At 31.1% G+C, this 19,021-nt stretch overlaps 1 protein-coding gene across 3 annotated transcripts in view; it reads left to right on the top strand.

Moving 5' to 3' along the window:
* The window catches only part of LOC113512018 (transcription factor SOX-5), a 388,866-nt gene that overhangs the window by 247,037 nt on the left and 122,808 nt on the right, over positions 1–19,021 (top strand). The window contains exon 1 of one of the 3 annotated variants that reach the window (XM_052893688.1): positions 348–367. The exons of the other annotated variants lie outside the window; for them this stretch is intronic. The gene's annotated coding sequence lies outside the window, so the exon portion shown is untranslated. Of the gene's footprint in view, positions 1–347; positions 368–19,021 lie in introns of those variants that run through there. 3 annotated transcript variants of the gene reach the window in all.

Genomic DNA, 19,021 nt, shown 5'->3' on the forward strand with positions numbered 1-19,021 from the left:
CTATTGTTGGTTAATTTATCGATTATTTTTTCTCTTTATTAAAAAGCTAGCAGTGCCCGTGATTTGATACTCGTGTTAGATAAGTGGTGGTCGATATTGTACTTCGTTAAAATAAAATATGAGTTTAGTTATTGTTTAAACATGACATTGAAACTATCCAATTAATAAAGACCTCTACGATCTACGCTACTTCATATGAAAGGCAGATCGAGTTAAAGGAGTATTAATGATTCGTACACTGGTAAATTTTTGTTTATGTTCAACTTATTTTAAATATTTTTTCATTGGTAAAATCATAATAAATAATGTTTTATTTTTATTTCAGGTACTTGGCGATATGTCCTACATACACTACCATATTGACTAGGTAACATTTTCTTCGTATACTTCTATAGACAGCAAATAAATATAATCTTATTTTTTTTATGTAAAAATGGTGAATAATGGTACTGTTATTTAATATAGCATATTATTTGAAATTTTTATGTATGAACGTGTACTTACAAAAATTCATCATTCCCATATAAATCTTTATGATTAGAATCTATATTAAATTACGGATGGCGCCTTTAAAGCAAACATTACAAAGCCATTTTGTCTCTGATCAAGTGTTAGCAGACGTCTGCTCAGCTATAGACAATAATATCTTTGTGGCAACGAGTGGCCGCATAAAGCCCATTGTGGCCGAATCAATTAGTCCATAATGTACCCATTGTGAAATATACGCTTAACATTGTCTTAATGTATCTCACTCGTGTATCGTAAAGTAATTTTTATAGGTCTATTTATGGCTCAACTGAATTTATTGGCCAGATACATTTCAGTAGCAATACGGTTTATAATTACTTATCGGGTTGCACTGACACTATTTTTATGTCCGTTGAAACATTAGGAGATAATGCCTTGACTACAGACAATTCCATACCTGTTTTAATTACGCCTAATTCAAAAATTTTTCACCTGCTCTGGGACATGTGACGGCTTTTTCCAATATCGTATTTCACTAAAGAGTTTAGAAAACATCAAAGTAAAAAGTGCATTGACTCCATTTTAGAAATTAGAATAAACTGACTAAAACACGAATGTAATGGACGCTGAAGATATGAGAAACTTTGAAGAGGCAGTCATTATTGTGAAGTAACCTAAAACCGCCACATGTGTCACATATCGTCCAGGATTGCGATGCCACATGTGAAACAAGAAAAAAAGAGACAAAATCTGTTGTCATTACGCCCCAAGGTACGAACAATGCTGCGCTTAGAATTGGAGAATTTGTGCAGTGAAAAGTAAACTTATGAGCTCCTGTTAATAGAGGTCAAATTTAAAATTGTCATCCGGGATTTACGGGCGATTTCATTGGAACACAGGAGTCTTTAGCAACGGATTTTTTGTCCAACCTTCCATAACCTTTAGCCTGTGACATGGATTGTAGATTAGGCACATTGTTGACCTTTTTTGCTTCCATATTTGTTGCACGTGTAGTTCTTGTTTTTTCTCAGTATCCTCTCGATTGCTTTTTGTTTTTGCATTTTGTACAATATGTGTGCGAAACCGTTGATCCCGAAAAGATTTGCTCTATTTTAATTCTGCCATTAATTTTTTGTACCATCAGTTCTGTCTGTAGAATTAATCCGATACCTATTTTTTGTTTTAATTCGAACGGAAGTTCTAATATTGGATCGCCGCGTTCACCCGTATAGTCCGTTGACAAAATTAATGTTTTATTATGAAACAATGAGCAGAATGGTGTTTCTGATAAATAATGCGTGGCGGCTCGGATGAGAGATGTTCCCGCTTATAATGGCTACATTTGAGTGTTGTCCGTTGAAATGTAAAATTGTACAAGTGTTACTGCGTCTAATATATGGCATCAATGAGAATACATTTAGTCAATGAAATGACAATCACTGAATCAGTTAGTATTCATGATTAAACAAATACATAATAATATTGATGAAATATACGATTTTTATCTTTTTAATTAGTGTATTGTTGCGAATTAGGTAATATTATCATGCATATTTCTGTTTGCTGTAATTATCTTTTGTGAAGATTTTATTAAATGATATTAAAGTTTTGAATAAAGGATAGTTTATAGTTTAGATTTACCCAAATAACGTTGCAAGTATTATTAACATTTTTTTGATAAAATATTAGTGTTGAAATAGTTTTCTTCATTAATTTCTTGTTCAGTAGTCATATTAAAATTAAGATGCCTATTACCAAGTTTCCTAATTGGGTGTGAAGCGAGCCCCACTGTTCTAGGAACGACCGTTACCATACTATTAAAGGTGGAAATGTCTGCCAACGCAGATTTATGGGCAAATCCCTGAGATGTGTTACGAATAAAAATAATAAAATTGTCGTTTCTAATAATATAGCCGCCGTTTCCGTTCGGCTTTTGGTTTATTTTGGTTGTTGCCGCGAATATTATAACTCCCTTTCACACGCGCGTTAGTGCAAGATTTTCATTATTACGTATTTAACAGTTATTGTTATTAGATTATAATATAATGACCGTTTACATATGTATACGCTTTTACTGTTTCTTTTGTGGCACTGATTTATTAATTGCATGATTGTACAACAATTTCAAGTGCGTAAATTTTTTATTTATTGTTCACTTTAGATGCTATCTTTTTTCATATTTTTTTCATAGCGTAATATTGTTGAAACGATGTCATAACTGTTACAATGATACTCAAATTATGATTAGTTAATGAGGTATTGTCATTTGAAAATGATATAAACTAACATATAATTAACACCTATTAGCAGATAATGAAATAGTTTCGTTCGACGAACCGTCCAAGAAATCCCAAGCTCGACCCTACAAAACAAAAGCAAATCCTATGACTAATGCCAATGATCTCCTCAATCCAACATACCGAACCGTGGAACAATAACACAGCATGATGAATGCTACCGGTCCGGGCTCAAAGAAAAAGACATCAGATGTAGGCGATAATTCATAAAAAACAATAATAAAGGCTAATTCAGTACAGAACAACATTGTTCTCGGTTGATTTAGTGAAGACACGCTCAAGCTATAATTTTTCATGTTCGCTGCAGTTATTGTTGGGATTTGGTTTCATATCTTGATGGGCATGTCTTTAGGTTGTAGTGGAGTAATTATTTATTACATTAATTTATGATTAAATACTTGGCAATTATTAATTGCTAATTGTAATATATTACCCATGTTTATTATACAAGAAAACGTTTTAGTGTCGTGTATGTATGAATGCAAAAAGTAGAGGATCATATTGCTTCGAAGAAAGCGCTGAGCATCTATCCGGCAGGAGATCTAGGCTGAGGATGATGATGACATTTTATTATTATATATTATGAAAAAACAAATCATAATCAAATATGAAGTGATTGAAAAAAAAAATAGATATTCTAGCCGGCGATTAAACTACTACTTCATTAGTCACAGTTTTCAATTAATTATTACCTATACACTTAGGTACTGTATATTTCCACAACCGTAATAAGGTTTTAGCTGTCGATTAGTTCGATTTTTAGTAATTTATTTCAGCTAAGTAAATTTATTTATTCTTTATTGACTACATTACCGAAAAAAAGTTGGCACGAAAGTTATTATGTATATCATTAGATACAGAAAAATAATAAAAGGCTGTTAGTTTCTGTGTTAGTAACTTGGTTTTGCTAACTGTTGCGATGTTAGATTTTATATTGTGAATCAAAAATAAACCTTAATCGATTGGATTTAAAGAAATTAATTTTGCTGAGCAATAAAAACTTCATCCTTCTAAGAATATAGTACTTTTGCCAGTGTTGAAGTAGGACGAACCACTTCTGTTTTATTGTTGGAGCCATATTTTATGACTGGATTGTGTACGGATTTAGAATATAAAGTCGAGTATACATAGTATGGAGTTAACAGCAATATTTCATATATATATTTTATTTATTATATAATATAAATAAAATGTTACAATTCCTAACTTACTTTGACTGTTAAAACCTTTTATGAGATTTTATTTTCATTGCAGATTTATCAATTGTATTAGAACTTTATAGGTTGGTTTAAACTAATTGTACACACTAATTTTAATAATAACGTTCATTAAAATATTTGGAATGTTTAGTCATGTATACTGTTTTGCAATAGTTTCATTAATGGCAAAAACTTTGTTAGTCTCGTTTAAAATATAAAATCGTATACAGGCAAAATTTTTTTAGACTAATTAAGATCTTCTAGATTTAGAATGAAAAAGAGGTTATTTGTGTAAACACGTTATTTTAGCGATATATATATATGTAGCGTATATGTAGGCTTCTTTACTTTTAGAGATGATCGCGTGCACTCACCGTACGTAGCATTCAATCATACGACTGTTCTGCTATCTTTTAGATTATAATGAAACTTTTATGACTTCAATTTCGTTATGAACAAAACAAAGATCCTAAAGAAAATACATTATTCATATTTCATATCAAATATTTCGTTTATTAATAGAACATTTTTTGTTGTAACGAGCGTCATGGCTTATGAATAACAAAAGGTTTAACCACAACTCAAACGTCGTAATTTGAAGTTTGATTGGTACAAAAAAAAAAACAAATATAAAGAGATTACGTGCAACTTGTCGATAATGGAAAACTCCAATACAAAAAAAAAAATAGAGGAATGAAATTAATCTACACAAAGAACATGTGCAATATACTGTTAGGTATATGGGATCCCTATCAACATAATTCCAATAAATAGTGATAGAATCACTTTCTATTATGGTAGATTTATATATATGTTCACTGAAATGCGGCCAAGTCGATTAATACATTCGAAAAAATAACAACAATCGACTAATGTCTCTGACCACCCCACCCACAATTACAGTTGTGAGCATATTGTTCAAATTTCACTAAAAAAAAAAAAACTAATTCATATCTCACTAGCTGCTACCGCTGACATATTAGAACACAGCATTATTGTTGCTAAACTACATTAATAAAACATCGAACTAACTAAATGTAATGACGATGTAAATTCCAATAATAATCTTGTACCGACAAATAAAAACTTACACAACAATAACCATTGTATTACCGGTTGCAATCATTAGTATTGATGACGCAAACATTACAAATCTCAAAACATAGATAGAAAAAACACCGAGGGCCAATAAGAAGCGTACAGGAGCGCACAATGCGATGTCTAATAAAGAATGAGATGTTCACAATGAGGTATTACCACGTAATAAAGACACGAGCACACACAAAAGTGAAGAGCGTAATGATTTGGAAGGAGTGGATGTAGTACGAGATCCGTGAATACGTTGAGCGAAGCATGAAGATTACAAGCGAGTTCAGTCCCAGCCGACGCTTTTGTGTTGAACAGTACGGGTACAAAGGACGGTCAAGGACTTGATGGAGGACAAAGGGTTAGACGAGTTGATTTTGGAATTTGTTTTGACATTGTGGTTGATGTATTTAATGGTAAAATAATTCGACAAGTGCGAATTGAACTTGCTTACTGATGCTATACAATCTAATGTGAATTAATATTTTTCATGGAATCTATTACATTTTAATACTTTATAGAGATATGATAATGTGTAGATTTATATGGTGAAATGTTTTGCAGATATTAAACCTTATTATAATATACATAAAATATTAGAAGACTAAGTGTGAAAAGCCTCACTTAAACTTTCTAACCCACAATATAAATGAATCTCAATCATTGTGAATATAAATAAATCGAACCCAATTAGTAAGTTTAGTTAATACTCCATTTTATGTTCTTTTCGTAATCAATAATAGACTTTATTATTGACTTCAAATCATATTGATAACTTGAATGACGGGTATTTAGCAGAATTATCCGGCAAGGTATTGTGTATGTTTACTGAATGCAAGTTGATGATTGGCCGAGCTATTTTAAAAATATGCCGAATATATTTTTAACTTGACTAGCGACCGTATTCAAGTCATCAAGGTCATGAAGTCATTGAAATCACTAGGCAAGCTGTAAATAATCGTGGATAGTTTAAGCTCCATTTGTACTCTATTCCAAATACAAAGTTTCATTTGATAGATAAAGGAACTAAACAAGGCCTGGAAACCATAAATAAATTTAAAATGTTTGCAGAATTTGATTGGCATTAAAAATTTTACTCTTACTTGCAAGAAAGAAGAAAGAAAGAATTTAAAATCTGTGAACATAAAATTTTCTATGTCCTTAAAGCTAAAAAAAGAAAAGACCTTACAAAATGTAGACTTCTCGTAAACCATGCAAATGTAATAGTACAAATCTGTTTCAAGTCACACAGTCTTCAGACATTGTACAAAGCTTAGAGGCATCAAAGTGAGATCAACGTGAATAAAGCCGAGCTGGACCAAAGCGAAGGGGTAGTACACAATGTCGGCGAGGTCCAAACAAAAACTGACAACACAATACGTAGTGGTCCAACAACAGTGGCCGCTCATAAATCAACCTCTGACAAAAGTAACAATGGTATTGAGGGTACCTTATAAGAGATCTTAGCATTGTGTTTATTCTTTGATGTTCAGTAATAAAACCTTTGATTAATATCGTATAGACGGAACCAGTTGGTATGCAAATAGATTTGTACAAAAGGTCGGATTCCGAGGTAGTCCAATCACACGTGCTTGGCTGGATACATCTTCTTTTATAGTTATTGTTACTGTGTTCTAAGTTAGAATGTGAGTCTGTTAGTAGTTACAAAAGTGTTGTATGCCAATGAAAGTGTCTAGCCTAGTGGTTCATAATCTGCAATTACATGATTGAAGTTGTGAGTTTAGTAGCCATTGTTTTGAAAACTATCAGTCTGATGGTAAATACCGTTGGCAAATCAAATAATCAAAACCAGCAATATAATTCTGCATTTTGATGTAGACAAAAAAGTTTGAGACTGTTTGAACATATAATTGAGGTGTAGTTACTAGTTGTATCTCGCGACTTCGCCTGCATGTGTCGTATATAATGTATTCTAAATTTTAACCTTTCATTCGAACAAATCCATTCAATAGTTTTATGCGGAAAGAGTAAGAAACATATGTTATTACATCTATTCTCACAAACTTTCGTGTTTATAATACTCTTACTAGTGGGATAGTATAAAACAAAATTAAAACTTACAAACTCAAATTTTTTATTCACGTATGAATTTTAATAGATATTTATTTTAAATCATAATACCATCATAATACTTGCCGTGTAGTCCTAGTATAGAATGGGCCATCCCTTCCTTTTTCATGGTTCCATTAAGAGGCGACTAAGAGAATTTAATAGTCGAGGGAGAGACAGCAGCGTCCCTCTTAAAACCAAAATTGCGGTTGCCACTCCACCGCAAAATCATCCCAGTAGTAAACTGCCATAAGGAACTAACATTCTTTATGGCAGTCTATGGGGGAGGTCTATGTTCAGCAGTGGACAGATAATGGCTGATATGCTGATTGTCCATTAAAGATATATTCTTTTGCTATATTTATGTCAACGACTTTTATAATTTGTTATGTTTATATAATTATTTTTTACTTTTGTCACAGGCGTACAAATTACAATAATCGGAAATAGGTAACATCTTTAATAGCATTGTAAATGTGAAAGTAAATCGTTTGTTTATTTGTGTGTCTATAAGTGCCTGCTTGTTTGTCCTGTTTCATTGTATATTTTTACATCTTAGTACCTTGACGACTCAGTCTTTATGAAATTTGGCGTACATAAAAGTTAAGGGTGTAAAAGAACATTTTTGTTTCGGTTAATTAATATTCTGGTCACGTAGACAAAATCGCGGGTAGAAACTAGTAAAAGAATATTTTGTAGGTGTAGTCATAATAAAGTTCTTATGTGGGTCAAACATCTAGCATATGACTGACCTGTAGATAATTTATGCGTTTTTATCGAACTATTTTATTGTCTTATATTCGTTAGTTTATCAAAATTTATACACAATTTAGGTTACTTGCGATACACATTATAATGCAGTAGGTGACAATTATAATATTTTTGTTGTATTCAACTATAAAAACAATGAATTGATACGTAAATTCACATGCATTCTGTTCTTGTCTCCATACATTTACACCCAATGAATTTACTATTATACATAATGTATATAGACATTGGATAAAATAATTAACATTAGTTTTAAGAATTTACTATTATTTATATCTTAGAAATAACAATATGAAATGTAGTTATATAAACACTTATAGGTTAAAAAACTAGAGTTTTTTCAGTTTCTTACATAACGTAAGAGCGCAGTTTAAACGCGGTAGAAACGGTGCGCATTGGCGAAGCCGTGATTGAAAGTATCAAATCACTTTCAAATCAATTTCTGATTTTATTTTATGTTAGTTTTATAATTATAAGAACAATAAAAAGCCATGTATATTGTCTGTAATATCAGGATAAGTAAAAAAAGGAACAAATTAGGTACATACATCCGTGAGTGAACTCCTCCAATTACCTAATAAGTATATTTCCATTCTTTAACTAGACATATTAAAAACAATCGCTTCACGTAAAAAACTTCGAAAAAAAAATATGTCCTCAGCACAACAGCTATTGAAAAATATTTATAATTTCTAGGTTATCAAGATGTTATTTCCCCATTTTTAACGAGCCTAAGGTTATCGACGGTGACACAATAGTCTTTATTATTTTATTTCATTGTGAGTAAACTAGTTAACGAATTCCGCAATATAAATGTAATAAAATTACTTTATTATATATACATAACATTGTTTTTTCCTAATGTGTAGATACTAATTAGTAATAAGGGCGAGCCTAAAACAAAGGCCCGCGCGCACGGTGGACACTATCTGTGGATAATATTTCCCATTGTTAACCTTGTACTTTATGCAACACGTGTAGCATGCCGTTTTTAGGATTTTAAAGATGGACTGGATCAAAATGTAACATACGTACGAAGGATCGCAACTAAAACTGATGCATGGTGTATTCCTAATCAGGAAATTTGCTTTGCTTTGGATTGTTAGATATTGTTAGAATTTGTACTTCTATTTTGCAAAGCCACCTTTTAATTTTACAATATATTTATTTTAATTATATCTTTACACACATACTTGCACATTGGAGGTTTGTTGTAATAGATGAACGAGGGAAATTTTAGAGTTGCCATATTATAATATTAAATGTAGTGTTTCCAAGAGATATTATCTTACGTAATTCAGCCGTAGGAATCAATCAGCGTCATAGCCGTCGCGAAATTAGTTTCCTGTCGTAGGTAACGGATTATTAGTTTAATTGGAAACTGTTTCGTCAATATTCACCAAATATATATGTTTTTAATTCATCCTCACACGCTAGATCCTAAATGGTCGCGTACAGTGTGATTTCAATGGAGTTTTCTTCCGCGAACGCTCAGGTTGTAGAATGAGCACCTTATCGAGGTTTTCCATTAGACGGAGTATATGCTTGTTTGCCACCTGCATGGTAAAAAAAAATATTATAATGCTTGAAACTTTACAAAATTAATTTCATGCTTTTAGTTTTAGAATAAATACGATAAAACTCGAGTCATATTTATTATAAAAGATGTCATTTTCAAAAATGATTTTATTAGGAATACTGTATAAAAATTCAAAAAGCAGATCATGTGGACTATTTGTTGTTCATATATAGATGGTTGTTGCTATGTTTTAGCATATGGAACCCTAACTTGGTTATTATTATAAAAAAAAAAAACACAGCAACGATAAGCAACCGCCTCCCTGGCCAATTTGACAAATTAATATGTCAAATTACAATTTTAAATTATTGGCAAAATCGATTAATTGTTAACATTAATAATTGGTCAAGATAACAGTGGGTCATCATTATAATTATTATAATTGTATGTAATGAAACAAAAACTAATTAGGTTTTCATAGTCCATACATATCTTCGTAACGCAAGCAGTGCGAAGTAATTAAATAATTGTTTATATCTAAACAAAAAAAAAAAGAGCATGAGTTTGAGATAAGTCATAAAATATTTGTCTTTTGTATACATAACTGTAATAGAAAAAAAGATGTTTGGTCGTTCTGTACAGACGATTAGGTATATTTAAATAAAAACCTTGATCTATTTGCAAGTTTATCTGCATCTAATTCTAGATATTATTTCAGAAAGTGAGCACGTCTGGCGATGTTTTATTGAAATTTTAACAGACATTTAGACACAAAGTCAAATGGAACAACATCCGTTTCCTATTGCATTCAAATCTTACTGTTATTCTGGATTACGGGGCATGATATCAAAAATGCGGCTTGTGCAGTTCGGGGTGCTAATATATAACAATATCTATATATTTTAGTTGCATACCTACTGGTCTAACAATGAATATGTTAAAAGTCTGTTATTCAAAAATTTATATTGGATAACAGACTTTCGACATACTCGAAAATAGATATTCGACCGAAATGGGTGATATCGAAATAGATGTTGACCTTTTTCCGCCATTAATAGATATAATAATAATATAGATATCGGATCGGTATCCATATTACCCAAGCCTGTTTTGCAGTAGACTATATCGTGTGAATATCTAAATAGTTTTAGACTTACTATGTTTCTATGAAATATTACATTTATATTGTAATAACAATTAGAATATATTCACAATACGAGGTGTGTTATGTGTTACATGTGTTATAATTACAATTTTGTTTTCAATACATCATCATCATCGTATCAGCATTTAACTGTCCACTGCTGAACATAAGCTTCTTCTTTGGGGTTTTTACCAATAGTTGCCATGCTTGGCAGACGCATTGATAACTGCAGTAAGGACTTAGCGATGTTTTAAGGGGGACACTGCTGCCCATCCCTCGCCTTCCCACAGTCGCCTCTTACGACACCCATGGGAAAGGAAAAGGTGGCTTATTCTATGCCAAGCACGCAGCAATATTTATATGAAGTATTCATACATTTATTGCAACATTTGTATTGCTCATATAATGGAATACATATAAATACAATCAATCCTAAGGCTTGATCGTCAAATACTTATCCAATTGATGTGTCTTTGTGACACTTGTTTACTTCCAATAGGATTCAAGTTTTTAATTCGTTTATATTTCTTATTTGTTTCTCAGACGATATTTTGATCTTTTTGCAATTGATCCGATCGATAGCATATATGTATATTAGCGCGGTCCTAATAAAATACCTTAAATTGTGTGTTACAAAGCACATATTGTTGTTTAAGCATATAAATGTTATTACAGAAAAAAAAATCCAACTTCTATGCAGGGCTTTGCTTTCAATATGAAACTACGTAATAGAATGATCGCAAATTTTACAAAGATGAAAGAGAGAGAAGTGTAAGCGTTGATTCTGTTTGTCGTTGACTTTGCTTCCTTTCGGTATAGTGTGCCAACTCTGTCTATTCATAAGAATATTTTATGATATATTAGTGAGAGAGGAGTAAAAAAAAAACATACTACTTTGTAATTTTGCAATCTGTCATATTCATTTTTCAGTTGTGGAAAGATTACAAAGAATTTCTTCAATGACCAAGAAAATTTTGACGCGTTGATCTCTGAACTCATTTCTCATTTTTGTCGCTTCTAATTTATCGGGAATTTTAGTAAAATTGTAATAGAGCGTATAATTTTGGATGCATTCAGTATTTTTTTTTTAATTAATATTAAAAATAAGAACAACAATTATGCTCACGGCTGCAATCTTTGATGGGGTAGTCGGAAACATTTGACGGCTGTGACAAATAATTAACTTTTAGGTGACACTTCGTTTCCCTTTATGTATTATATTGTTTCTTTAACGTATTCTAAAAATTCGAAATGATCTCTTTTATCATCTCGTCATTTGGCATCGACAGAGATTTCATCCTCACATGCTAGGACCTAAATACTCAAGCTGTTCAATTTGTTCTTTGCCGAGATTTTCCTTAGAGATTACAGTGTAGGGTTTTGCTAAAAGAGTGTATCAGGCTTCTTCAGGATCGGTAACGCCCATGTAATACTCTTGGTGTTGCAGTCTATAGGTCTATAGTCTATAGGCTATAGTCTATAGGCTACAATAACCGTTTAAAATCAGACTGGTTGTATGCTTGTTTGTTGCCTTAACAATAAATTTTGGATTATTTCCGAAACTGAATGCAACACTCAACGCCCACATTCCGCCGAGATCTTTTGACGTGTTGATCTCTGAACTCATATCTCATTTTTTACTTTTAATTTATGTGGGACTTCTGTAATAGAGCATGTAATTTTGGATACATTATATTTTTTAACTCAATATTAACAATAATATAATCACATATAGTTTTGGCATACAATGGCCACCCCTTCCTTTCACGTGGATGTCGTAAAAGGCTACTAAGGAAATTCAATAGTCAAAAGCTAGGAAACAGCGTCCCTTTTAAAACATCACCAAAATCTAACTGCAGTTGACAACCCGCCTACGAAGCGTAACATTCTCTGGTGAAACTTCCCTTATGAGGGAGGCCTATGTTCAGCAGTGGATAGTTAATGGTTGATGTGGTATGGTATGATATGCTCGTGTAATCTGTGATAGAGATTTATAGATTTGATAGAATATCGACTTTTTCAGTTGCGATAAACGTAATCCTCGACACGCCTACGTTTCATCGAACTACCTATTTTCTTTTGTTATAAAAACTGTCTTCCAATTTTTATGTATGACTTAAATATAGTTACAGCTGTGTTGAATTATTAATTTTGAACATTGTATTATTTTGACAATGGCAATTAACTAATAGAATTATAGTTAGACATTATTATCTGCGCGATGACATTCGAGTGTCAGGCGTTAAAGCTTTTGTTTAGAGATCTATATTAAGATCGAGAAAAAAATACAAAACATTTAAAAGAATGCCAACAATAAATCTCTCTTTAATAAGCCGTCACATAAACATTGTTTTTTTCCTTCAGTTTGGCAGTGCGTTTGCGCATGCATTGTTGATTCGCGACGTTATTCAATTGCAATTTGACTTTTGATATCTTTGATGTAGTATTGTAGAGACACATAAAAAATATTATCTGTGAATAATAAGAGATAAAGAGAGAGAATATACTTTATTTACATTATACATATTACGTTTGGATAAAAATAACAGGGTCGCATATAATAAACAATTTGGTATGTGTGCAACGAAGCGGTCTTATTACTGAAAACACTATTTTTAAGGCTACCTTAATAGTAGTTGTATTTAAAAATAACTTTATATAGATACTGCCAATCCTTAGGTTATAATTTTGTAACGATTGTATTTTAGTTAGATAATAAATTTAAAATAATTATAAATTTGACGAAAATTAAATTCTATGGTACCTACATTCGTGTATAAATTGTTTATTAATTAGTAAATTTATTAAAATATAGAATAAAAACACAAACTTAATAAAAAGACTCAATGAAGACGATTGGTTATGATTGATTAATGCATGTTTCTAAAAAAATAGATTTCAGTCATAATAATATTTGTTTAAGTGTAACCCAAAGTTATTCTTGTTGATTGCTAAAAGAATCGGCATAATTGATGTAGATTTGACGAAGCTGTTGCGTGATTTTTATTTAACTATATTTACTGGGGGCGGGAAGAGGGATAGATTGTTAGTAATGGGGTCTAATAGCCCTATGGCTAGCAGTGTGCCCTAGTAGGTTGATCTTCACGCATCATCAATCATCGTAGTTAATTCTTGTAAGCACTTACAATTCACTACAACACTAACTGATCTACTTTAATGCTCACCTTATCCTCTTTCACTGGTGCCCCAACAGCGTATACCGACAGCGCAGGTGGGATTACCATTTCATTTTCATCCAATAAAAAAATCTATTTACTTCTTTAACAATTAAATACAGTCGAACCTAGACTGCTTTTGCTTTTTTCTATAAATAAAAGTAAGATATTTATATTGGTATAGACATATTAAAATTTTTAAAATGATTATTTTTGGAATTGTATTGATAAATGCACAGAACACTCTATTATTTATTATATATACATATTGTGACTAAACAGTAATAATTCATATCAACAAATATAGTATTAAATAAATATTGACTACAAATATTCGTATTTTAAAAAAGTATGACGGTCATAAAGTCACATGAAGGAGATAGCAATATCAACTGCACATCAACAAAATCATTGATCATCTTCAACAAGACGGACAGAATAAAAGTCAATTACACTTATATTACATCTAAATTTGACGCTACAGTCACTCTTATAAATAAATTCACTATAGAAATGTATACAATACACATTGGTGAGATGAGAGGAAAAATTGATGGAAATATCATTATTAGAAGTCATACAATGGTCCTTCGGTTCTTTGATGTGACAGGAGTGCTTAATCAATGACCATCGAAGAAAACATTCCCTTCTTGACGTTGAAAGCACAGAGAGCGTGTGATCTGAACATTATGCCCTTAATATATAGTACTAGCATTTGCTCCTGACTTCGTTTACGCAAATTTTGAATATTTTTCCACGTTTCTTTCTAATAAATTTCTTGATAAAAAATTACATTGATAAGTTGAAAATATTTGTAAAAAAATATTGCTGTTTTGTCACGTAGGAAGAAGTAATGAAGTAATAAATGAAGTAAATAATCTCTCTTAGATGATGTAACAAGATATGACGTACACAAATTTAAAATCAAGTTTTAGGAATACAATTGTGGAAACTGCATCCAATTTGGTGCTATAGTTTTTCCATGATATTGGAATAAACATGCGGATAGACAAAAATCCGAAAAATTATTGCTCTGACTTTTATTGCTTTTGTTAAGACTCCTTATTAATTTTTCTTACATATATCTTATGTACAGACAAATTTAGTTACAATTTTATTATACATAAATGTTGGACTTTAGCCACATCGTGATTACGTGCCGCTACAGTTTCATAATATGAAAAAAAATCTACTTTATATATCGTCAACGTTGTTATTTTCTTTTGTTCGTCCGTTTGATCTTTCTATTGTTAAATTCATATTGTGTTAGTTGGTCATCTTGAGTACAATTTATATGATTTATACTATTCATTGTGCCATTATCACGGGAGATCTTTTAGTTATCTTTGAAATATGACCAATAACTTCATTTAGCACGCTGTTGTTCTATTTCGAGTTTTTTTTTTATATATATATATATATATATATACACGAGTATTTTTTATCAAAGTTCGTTCTTAATTATTTACATTGACAATTTTTACTGCTTGTTCCATAAAGAAAACAGTTACTTTGATCATAACAAAGTTTAGAATCAACCTTATAAAATACAAAAAATATTATTAATATTGGTTCACAGTTTGGCAAACGTGTGGATTCAAGTATTGTGAAATCTCGTCTTTTTGTAACCGTTGTAATAATTAATAAGTACTAATAAAGTTTTCTATCTAGAAATTATTGGAAATATGTTTCCTAGTATACCTATCTTAAAAGTGTTATGTACCTATTCTAAAATTTTCCTTACCTATACATTTGCTGAGATTAATCCTTTCCTTAGTAAACAAGCTACAAACAACAAACCAGCAGTGGAATCGATTCTAATTCAAATATATCGAATCTGTATGGAATAGTGTTTCTACGAATCGAGACGCATTACCGGGAGCCCTCTTGTTTGTCGTATCGATTATTCCACTTCATCTCACACTTATTGGGTTCAACCAAGATAGAACTGAACTTTGAGTATAAAATAAGCAGTAGTTCTTTTATTGCTTTCATTAACAAGGTTATCTTCTGTTATATCAGTTGTATAATTAATTGTATAACTGTGTTTATTTCACTTAAAATTAATTCAGTTTAATTTCGACGAACGCTTTTATGATTTATCGTAGCATGGTATGGCATTGCCTGATTTTACCGTCACGATATAGATACAATATAGGGGATAAATACGATATACCTGAGGTATGCAATTGTATGGGCACGCTTTTTACTTTACGTATAAATAAATGACATCGTATTGCCATGCAAATTTAAAAGAGTTTCCGTACAATTGCGTACATTTTGTCTCTTATTACTTTTTCGTGACGATAAATCATACGGTTTTATGCCTTGGTATAATAGTAATGTGTAAAAGCTCCCAAAAAGTGTGAAATTAGACTATTATTTTTCCTTAAATTTATTTAATCAATTTAACTAGATGTTATTGTATCTAATTTTGCAAAATTCATAACAATTCGCTTTATCAGAAAATTTGAAGTAAATTAATTACTTCTAATAATTCTAATGGAGGAAAATTAGTTTCTAATTAAGATCATTTGATTCTAGACTAGTATTTACTCCGTAATAAACTGTTACTGTTTACTTCGGAAGATTATTTAATAAGTAAAAAATATAAAATATTTAATTGATGAAGGTGTATTTAAAAAATTATTAAATTACTAAAAAATAACCAGCCTCATTGATATATAAACCAGGTTTTATATAGTCTGATCAACAATTAAAAAAACGCTAATATCTACCTATAAACCAATTATTAATTTAGAATTAGGAATTCAAAACTAATTACTTTCTATCTAAATTAAACATGCTTTGTGTAGAAACAACATTGCAAAGATTTATACACCTACAGTTAACTCAAATGCCATACAATGTCAGCTAATGAAAGCAATTGTTCCTGCACTATTATTGTTTGTTAGTAGTGCCGATCAATATATTAGTCTATTTTCCTCTGTAGAGGAATTAGTATTTTATAATTAAGTTTGTGTTTCATGGAAAAACCGACTTCAATTGTAGAAAATTCAGTTATTTCGTTCTAAACACTGTACTAGTTTTGCTAAAATTTCTATGTGACCAATCTGTAAGTATATCTTTTCAGACAAATAAAGGAATTTTCTATATCGGTTTACAACTGACGGAGTTATGAAGTAACAAACATTAAACAACTGAATTGAGAACCTCTTATTAAGTCTATTAAAAAGGTGGTAAAAAAAATCATAAATAATTTATTAACAAGATCCGTATTCTTACTTCTAGAAGGAATTTAAGTGAAAAATTAACCAATGTGCTTTAAACATGTTCTCAAATTTTGGGAAATATAGAAAAAGTATTTGCATTACAATTAACTTTTATACATTATGCACCTAGTCAATAATCTAAAAGATGGAGACATATTTTAGATCATTAAGAACAGTAATGAGTCTGACAACTTGGAACCTCGAAATCTCGTTTCCACTATTCCACATTCAACAAGACATACTATTGATTACCTTATAAAAAAATACAATAGAGTTGACCTTTATATAAACGAAACTACGAGACAATTTACAAATACAATTTATCCGGCACGAAGGACCATTGTAAGACAACCGCAAACACGCCTTTCACACCAATTACCGTCATAACCACAACTAACTGCCACAAAAACGTTACTAAATTAAGCCGAAAACTTTAAGAGCTGTTAAAATGTTAAAGACATTACGCCGGTTTGACAAATAACCGCAAATTGTAATTGTGACTCCTTGAAAGGGTTAATAATGGCGTAGATGGCGTGGGATTGTGTCGGCGCTGAATGTAATTCGGTTAGAAAGCCTGACTTGTACGTAAATTGAGCTATTGTGAATAGAGAGGGTAAACAAGGCTGGTTTTGTGATAGAAATTGATGTATGACGTCAGGATTGTGTAGTTTGGAATGAGTTATTACTTCGTTAATCTAGATTTAGTGTGGGATTGTCGATAACGAAACTGTTAATTTTGCTATCTAAAGTATTAAATTTAAATATTTGATATCGAATTATAAATAGATATCATAGCGCAGAATGACATTAGTATAACCTTTAATTACGAAATGTAATTACCTATTTAAAAAATATCAAAAATATTAATATATTAATTTTATAATGTTCTACACATAATAATATATTTGTTCAAGAAAGACGCCTACTGTGAGGTTCTGAGTCGCTTGTCCCAAAACCCAAAATTATATTTTTGCTACAAACAGAGGGCAGACCGCGGTCCCCTGCAAAAATAATATGCGTGTAACATCTAAATAATTCACAAAGGTGTAGTAGCTTTACCGAGGCCACCTTATGAATAATATATAAATCATTCGATATTATTCGATTCCAACTTTCGATGTTTTCATAAGGATATTTTGTGTTGGGCTTAATTTATTTCTAAGTTGGCTTGTCAAAATATAGGTATATAGAAAATACTTACACAAAATTAAAGGCAATATAATTTTTAGACCTATTTATTTATTAGTCATTTAATACTTTTACAGTTGGACTAGTAATTGTTCAGGCAATTCAATGTATTAATGATTAATTTATAAACGCATTTTATAGTTCGTTATCGAAAATATTCACTACTAGTTTTAACCCGCGATTTTGTTCCACGTGATACGTACTTCGTCATCCCAAATACTATAATTGAATGCAAAATTTTATGCGATTGGTTGATAAAATTTTACTTTTTTACTTTAACTGTCCACTGCTGAATATAGAACTCTTCCATGTGGAAGGTTTTGCCAGTAGTTGCCACGCTTGGCAGGCGGCTTGGCAACTATAGTTAAGTTTGGTGTTGTTTTAAGAGGGAAGCTGCTGCTCATCCCTCAATCATTTAGTCCCCTTAGTTGTCTCTTACGACATTTTTACGTTAATAATACTCGTATATTAATAATGTCCAACACGTGACAAAATAAACAATTAACTATTAAGCTATAAATAAGACGAGAACAACCTAATTCTCTATAAGTCATTCCGTCTGTCGAGACGTCGTGAATGTAACAATAAGTGACCGAGTACCCTAGGGGTTGGTGAACATTTACATTACGTATCCTTAAATGTAACAAACTTGTTATGGATATAAGAAAATAAATTAGTGTATACTATTGCGTAGTTTCATAGATAGACAACAAAACAAAAAATACATTAGAATAATAACATGTCTAAGACTGGTTTTCTTTGTTTCTTCTCTTGTTGGTAATACGTACTCCAGATAATTATTTTGTGTTTCCGCTTTTTTGAGTGAATTCTTATAATGTCAAAAATCTTTTACAAAAGAAGATAGGATTA

This window comes from Galleria mellonella, unplaced genomic scaffold (assembly GCF_026898425.1).
Source record: "Galleria mellonella isolate WM207_F2 unplaced genomic scaffold, CSIRO_AGI_GalMel_v1 utg184, whole genome shotgun sequence".
NCBI classification, from domain to species: domain Eukaryota; kingdom Metazoa; phylum Arthropoda; class Insecta; order Lepidoptera; family Pyralidae; genus Galleria; species Galleria mellonella.